Below are 7,613 nucleotides of genomic sequence, written 5' to 3'. Positions count from 1 at the left end.
CACCTTATCTCCGGAGACTCTTTAGAGTATTTTCGACTTAGTACGATTTAGGGCCCGTTTTCGGCTTTTTTTGCCATTTTTCTAGATTTTACCATTTTTCTAGATTTTTACCATTTTAGTGTTTTTGGCCAGTAGTGCTGCTGTATTTTATGTAGTACGATATAGGGCCCGTTTTTCGGCTTTTTGCCATTTTTCTAGATTACCATTTTTTCTAGATTTTTACCATTTTAGTGTTTTTGGCCAGTAGTGCTGTATTTTATGTAGACCGTTTGAAGATTTTTCAGCCAGATGGTATTTTGGGACCATTTTTACATTAAGTTATTGATGTCATGTAACTTTTTCGCTTTAGTTTCATTTCCTAACAACCACTTTTTTTTTGTATTGCTTATGATAATAAATAGAAAAGCTTCAAATCTAGCGCGTTTTATTTCTGAGGTGTGATCGTTTAGAGCGAGTGTAGGTGGTGGTCAATGGAGGCAATATTGGTGTCAGACGGATCCAAGCCAGCTTGAGGCGACTACTCACTGAAACCACCCACAACCCACAAATATTCCCAGGAAAGGAAATTTACCGAAACAAAAAGATTTTTTACACATTATTATTCAGTAGTGACAACAGATCCAAGTACAGTGACACCACCATAATGAGGTGGTAGTGGCAGCAAGCGTTGAATAGGAGGATGTCTGCTATGCGAAGCTGAATCTCTGGACTGCGGTGGAGTTAGTGGTGGTGGTGTAGCAGGTGTTTGCCAGGCCGCTGCGAGGCGAAGTCCCTCAGTGCCAGTAGCTGCGACGGCGACACGTGTATTAGCGGGACGGCAGTGAAGGCCCAATGCGAGGCAGTGCCCCTCCGAGTAGCGGTAGCAGCGGCGGCAACGGTCAATGTAGGCCCAGTGCGAAGCCAGAGAGTCCTTCCCTTGATGGTGCAGGACGCACGGGATCGCTGCAGTCACGGCTTCGGATCACCAACTCCTGTAATGGAGAAAAATGAACTGATTATCTCCATATGTACCACGCCACACTGTCCTACAATACACACTTCACTGCCTCAGTCAGCCTCTCACTCGCCCTCCTCGATCGTTATTCCACTTACACTCCAGTTACACCCTTCTCCCTCGTTCTCCTCCCAGCGTCTCCCGTGTGACGTAGCATCCTGGCCCTTCACCATCCTGACACTCCCATCCCTTCATTCTCACATCTCCCACGCGTCTCAGTAAACCACACCACGTCAAACCCCTCAAACTTCCCCCACACCCGATCCTCACACCCACACAACCAATCTTGCCACACATTCATCTACCTGGTTAGTGGAATCTTCCGTGTCTGCCGTCATCTGTAGGTTCTCGTCTCCAATCCTCCGCCTCACCACACTTGCCTCGCCTCTATCACCCACTCACCCAGCCAGTCTCCCTCAACGGCGGCAGCGGCGGTGGCGGTCGTTAAGAGTAGACCGTGTGCGCGATGCAATCTTACGGCGGAGGCTTCTAGAAGTGTTGGTAGTGAGCGTTGTCCGTCAAAGTGCAAGGTAGACGAGGCTCATTACCGCTGTGGAGTCAGGCCTTTGGATCGTCAACGCCTGTAATGGGACAAGAATAAGCATGAACAAAGCAGTACCTTGTTTACTTGTTCACTAATTATCCCTACAGCTAACAAGCAAGATTACCCTAAGCAAACTCCTTCACTGCCTCAATCAGCCTTTCACTCTTCATTCTACGTATTCTTACCACCACCAATACCATCACAAAAACATGAACAGCAGTATCTTTTTTCACTAATTATCTCTAAATGACCAACACCACACATTCCCTTCACGTCTTCACTTCCATCCATAATGTGCCCAAACTCACTCTAAACACTTTATTCCCCCCATCTGTCTGTCCTAAAACTCAACCATTGCCTCAGCCAACCTTTCACTCGTCTCTACTCAGTTACACGTCTTCACAGTGCCCTAACCCAGCCAAACACTCGCACCACACCATCCATCCCTTCTGTCTTCTATTTTATCACACTGCATTCAGTTAGTTCCCACTCTGCCTCCTCTTGCCACGAGCCATTCACGCTCACTTCATTCCTCCCAGCCATTCTCAACCCACCCCACACACACAAACCCTCCCACCGTCACTCGTGAACCTCGAACCATTTACGCCAGCCTACCACTTCAAGAACTAATTTCATGGTTATATCCCCAAACTTATCGTTATGCTACCACATCTCGCTTCTAATGCACGTACCTTGAAACACCAGCCTCGTTACGTTAGGAAATCCTGTCCACTCATTCTTTTCGCCGATTCTGGTACCTATTCTATAACGAGGGAACCACAATGACACTAACCTGAAACATTTTAGCCTCAAATACAACTTACTTAAAGGAGTTCTATAGTAACGCGACCCGTTTAATCCCTTCAGCACCAAGACGCGTTTTCATATTCCTTGTTACTATTTGGTGATTTTATACAACTTGAGAAACCTTGTGACATCCATACACGCTTTGTAATATCAATAGAATGATCTAATCGTACACACATCTCAAGGTGAAAATGCGTCACAGTACTGAAGAGGTTAAGCGTAATTCTTCCTTCCTACACAACTACAATGACCACGAAAACACTACACTTGTTACAGCCATTACACAAATCTATTCTGAACCCACGTTACTCTAACCACACTAGTGAATGAACGACCATCTGCCCTTATTGTCATCTACAAGTAAATTTAACATCCACACGTAGCGATGGTTCCTGATACATCCTACATTGACACACAGACATCGTACAATTAACCTTCCAATAGACGCAGTGCACATCCTACACATACCCAGTTATCCTTTATCATTCAACATTCCTAACAACCTTCAAGTTACTGACTAACAATTTCCTATCACCACTGCAGTGTCAACGCGCACACAACACCCAACACCTCACACCTACACTATTCGTTTACATAAAAACCACTAACCTCTCCTCCTCTGTGCTGTGCTGTGCTGTGGTGTGGTCCGATAATCTCACAGCAGCGGCACGTCACCCCGCCGCACGAAGAACCACGCAGATCAAGCTTCCCGTTGCTGTTCCTGCCGCTGCTGAACGTCACGCCCACGACAAGACAGACGGACACTGGGCTGCGTACACTCGAGGGGTCGGTGGTGGCATGGTGGCTGGAGAGATGTAGCGAGCGTGGTGTCTGGATTAATACTGTTCCAGCTACTGCTGACGTTGCTTCGTTCTTGTCTCACCCCCCCCAACCTGCCAATAAGGAAAGAGCAACTTGAGGGCAAACGAGCATATGAAACGCTGCCAGTGAACCTAACCACTGGTCCACCACCTGGATATAAACTAGCCACGCTCTTTAACTCCTTCCAAACCAACCATTACACACACTCAATTGCATTAATTTGTTTCATCAAGCATTCTCACCTTCCGTGTAGTACTTACAATATACACGATTTTTTTTTTATCATTATGTTGTAACAGTTTGAAGCTTCCTTCGTAATAAATGATTATGATAAGATGATAATAATAATATTCTCTCTCTCTCTCTCTCTCTCTCTCTCTCTCTCTCTCTCTCTCTCTCTCCAAGTGAACCCTGCCTGTAAATCAACGAATAAAAAAAAAAAAAGTATCATTAACGGAAATGAGTATAATATAATCTCTCTCTCTCTCTCTCTCTCTCTCTCTCTCTCTCTCTCTCTCTCTCTCTCTCTCTCTCACGACTCCCTCCAAGTGAACCTTGCCTGTAAATCAACGAAAAAAAAAAAAAGTATCATTAACGGGAAATGAGTATAATATATAATAACAATTTCTCTCTCTCTCTCTCTCTCTCTCTCTCTCTCTCTCTCTCTCTCTCTCTCTCTCTCTCCAAGTGAACCCTGCCTGCAAATCAACGAATCAATATTAAAAAAAATTAGTAAAAACGTATCATGAACGGATCACTTTTCTAAGGAAGCTTGAGTTGAATTGAGTTGTAAAGACGGAAATGCAACACGTTAGAAGAATGGATAGCTAACCCTTTCAGTACCGTGACACATTACGATATCCATGCTCTACGCTTACTACTGGGTGACTTTATACAGCTTCACAAACTTACGTGGGGATTAAGATAGTGAAGACTGTGGCCATTAACGAGAGTGGTGATGGAGCTGGTGCGATTGTTAGCCAGTCAGGCAGTTAGGCAGGAGCGAGGAGGCATTAAGCTACCTCTCTTAATGAACCCCTTCAGTACTGGGACACATTTTTACCTTGAGATTTGTGCACGGTTAGACCATTTTGTTGACATTACCAAGGGTCTTTGGAGGTCACCAAGTTAATGACCTGCAGGGCTGGAGCTGGTGACCTATGCTTCTTTGAATTATTACACCGCCGATAATGGTGATTGTAGTGATGATGATAATGATATGATGATGATGATGATGGTGATAATATAGTAGTAGTAGTAGTAGTAAAATAATAATATTAAATAAATAAATAAATAGATAAATAAAATAATAATGATAGTAGTAGTAGTAGTAGTAGTAGTACGATAAATGATAAATGATAATAAATAAATAAATAAATAAACAAATAAAATAATAAATAAGTAATAATAGTAGTAGTAGTAGTAGTAGTAGTAGTAGTAGTAGTAGTAGTAGTAGTAGTAGTAAGTAATAATAATAATAATAATAATAATAACAATAATAATAACACTAACAACCACTCACAACAACAATCACTAATGCCACAACAATCAGGCGATGAGAGTAAAGGTGAGGACAGTCAGTTAGAAAAGAAAGATAGGTAAGAGGAACAGCCAGCCTATCTAAGACAATATATGTATGTGAAGCTTACCTATACTGCTGACTTGGAGGGAGTTACCAGCAGGGGGGGAGAGGAAAACTGGCGGAGAATACTGAAGACGCCTCATTTCATAGGGAGTGTTTATATTGTTCTAATGTGATGATGTGTGAAGATTCCCAGTTTAGATTAGTAGAAGTAAATGACAGAGCCAGGATGTTCAGTCTATAGAAGTGAGGGAACAGTTGAGTGTCATTGAAGAAGACGAGATAACTGGTGTGTGTGTGTGTGTGTGTGTGTGTGTGTGTGTGTGTATGTAATTCACTGTTTGATCTGCTGCAGTCTCTGACGAGACGGCCAGACGTTACCCTACGGAACGAGCTCAGAGCTCATTATTTCCGATCTTCGGATAGGCCTGAGACCAGGCACACACCACACACCGGGACAACAAGGTCACAACTCCTCGATTTACATCCCGTACCTACTCACTGCTAGGTGAACAGCACCTACACGTGAAAGGAGACACACCCAAATATCTCCACCCGGCCGGAGAATCGAACCCCGGTCCTCTGGCTTGTGAAGCCAGCACTCTAACCACTGAGCTACCGGTGTGTGTGTGTGTGTGTGTGTGAATGAGCGTGTGTGAATGAGTGTGCGTACGTGAGTGCGTGCGTGATGAGCAGCGTGCGTCCAGCGAGCGCCTACATTAAGCCTTATCGTCCACCACCACCACCACCACAACAGTCGTCAACGGGCGGGGCACCTTCACAAATTTTAAACGTGTTTTGTGCGTGTAAGGACGAGTTCCTGTGCGTGTCATCACGTAACTCACGCCTCGTAGTAAGTAGTAGTAGTAGTAGTAGTAGTAGTAGTAGTAGTAGTAGTAGTAGTAGTAGTAGTAGTAGTAGTAGTAGTAGGAGAAAGATTGTGGGTCCTCTTGGGTGCGACGATGCCACTGCTATAACAGTACCTTCTTCAAAGAAAACGGAGTGATGATCGTTCTCTACTTCACTAAAAGAAGTCAGAAGAGACCCAAATACCTATGCAGCTATATAGTACATTAAATGCAATAAAGATTCTGGTTATATACATGAAAATGAGACAAGTAATTTACATGTTTGTCAAATAAGTGCACATACGAGTAGAAACAGAGTAATATATTGAGTGGTTCCTTGCTTGAGTCAAAGGTAAGAGTGTTGCCCGATTTGCTTTCTCTTGCAAGAAATATCTATTAAGGCGGAATATGAATGCCTTGGTCTGGCTGCGCAAGACAGTGTATGACGGGGAAGCGTCAGGGGGTCCTTCCATGGTGGTGAATGCCTTGGTCTGGCTGCGCAAGACAGTGTATAACGGTAAGCGTCAGGGGTCCTTCCATGGTAATGACCAGAGAAGTGAAGCGACACGTGCGTGGCGACCTGACTCACCCCCCCAACCTCCACGGGAAATTCCACCTGGGTCGTGAGTGGCAACGTCGCCTGACCTGATAATTATGACACATCACCGTCCATGTATATGAACTAGCTTAATTTATTTTCGTATATGACAATTATCTTTATCATCTACCACTTAATTAAGGTTTCTGAATGTTCTGAGAACGTTATATTTTTTTATAATGCTATGACTACAGGACAGTGAGTAGCTTGTTTTTATTGGAGATTTGGCATAGTCTCACGGCAGACATGGCCAACGCCCTATGGGTAGGTACGGATGGGTATTATTATTATTATTATTATTATTATTATTATTATTATTATTAGTAGTAGTAGTAGTAGTAGTAGTAGTAGTAGTAGTAAGATTGTTTTTTAGTAGTAGTAGTAGTAGTAGTAGTAGTAGTAGTAGTAGTAGTAGTAGTAGTAGTAGTAGTAGTAGTAGTAGTAGTAGTAGTACCAGCAGTAGTAGAGTAGTAGTAGTAGTAGTAGTAGTAGTAGTAGTAGTAGTAGTAGTAGCAGCAGCAGTAGAAGATTGTTTTTAGTAGTAGTAGCAGCAGCAGCAGCAAGTTTGCAGTAGCAGTAGTAGCAGTAGCAGCAGCAGCAGCAGCAGTTTAGCAGCAGCAGCAGCAGCAGCAGCAGCAGTGCAGCAGCAGCAGCAGCAGCAGCAGCAGCAGCAGCAGCAGCAGCAGCAGCAGCAGCAGCAGCAGCAGCAGCAGCAGCAGCAGCAGCAGCAGCAGCAGCAGCAGCAGCAGCAGCAGCAGCAGCAGCAGCAGCAGCAGCAGCAGCAGCAGCAGTGCAGCAGCAGCAGCAGCAGCAGCAGCAGCAGCAGCAGCAGCAGCAGCAGCAGCAGCAGAGCAGCAGCAGCAGCAGCAGCAGTAGTAGTAGTAGTAGCAGCAGCAGCAGCAGCAGCAGCAGCAGTAGTAGTAGTAGTAGTAGTAGTAGCAGTGAAGAGTTAGTAGTAGTAGTAGTAGTAGTAGAAGATTGTTTTTAGTAGTAGTAGTAGTAGTAGAAGTAGTAGTAGTAGTAGTAGTAGTAGAAGTTGTTAGTAGTAGTAGTAGTAGTAGTAGTAGTAGTAGTAGTAGTAGTAGTAGTAGTAGTAGTAGTAGTAGTAGTAGTAGTAGTAGTAGTAGTAGTAGTAGTAGTAGTAGTAGTAGTAGTAGTAGAAATAGTAGAAGGCAAAGGCTAGGAGCAGGAAGACTCCAAAATCAAACCAACAAGACCCCAACGACGGAGCTATCCAGCGCCGGCGGAAGAGGGCAGCGCCTGGCGGGCAGGCGACAAGGCGGGCCTTGACACATCAAGAACTCGGCAGCCCGATGCAACCAACATCTTAGAAGCTGCCTGTCTCATCTGTCTTGAGCCGCGGTGGAAACGATGTGGGCCAAGTGTGTGTGCGTGGCCGTCGCGCAGCCACGACCACC

General features: G+C 44.6%; 1 long non-coding RNA gene across 4 annotated transcripts in view; it reads right to left on the bottom strand.

Moving 5' to 3' along the window:
• Positions 1 to 573: 573 nt before the first annotated feature.
• LOC123502295 overlaps positions 574 to 7,613 on the bottom strand; it is an 8,649-nt gene continuing 1,609 nt past the window's right edge. The window contains exons 2-4 of one of the 4 annotated variants that reach the window (XR_006673891.1): positions 2,955 to 3,150; positions 1,300 to 1,575; positions 574 to 971 (exon numbers count right to left, since the gene is read on the bottom strand). This is a non-coding gene — a long non-coding RNA (uncharacterized LOC123502295). Of the gene's footprint in view, positions 972 to 1,299; positions 1,576 to 2,230; positions 2,251 to 2,954; positions 3,207 to 7,613 lie in introns of those variants that run through there. The other 3 variants (XR_006673893.1, XR_006673890.1, XR_006673892.1) reach the window with 3 other exon arrangements.

Source organism: Portunus trituberculatus, chromosome 11 (assembly GCF_017591435.1).
Source record: "Portunus trituberculatus isolate SZX2019 chromosome 11, ASM1759143v1, whole genome shotgun sequence".
Classification (NCBI taxonomy): domain Eukaryota; kingdom Metazoa; phylum Arthropoda; class Malacostraca; order Decapoda; family Portunidae; genus Portunus; species Portunus trituberculatus.
Note: the sequence above shows the minus strand (reverse complement) of the source record. Positions and strands in the feature narration are given on the sequence as shown.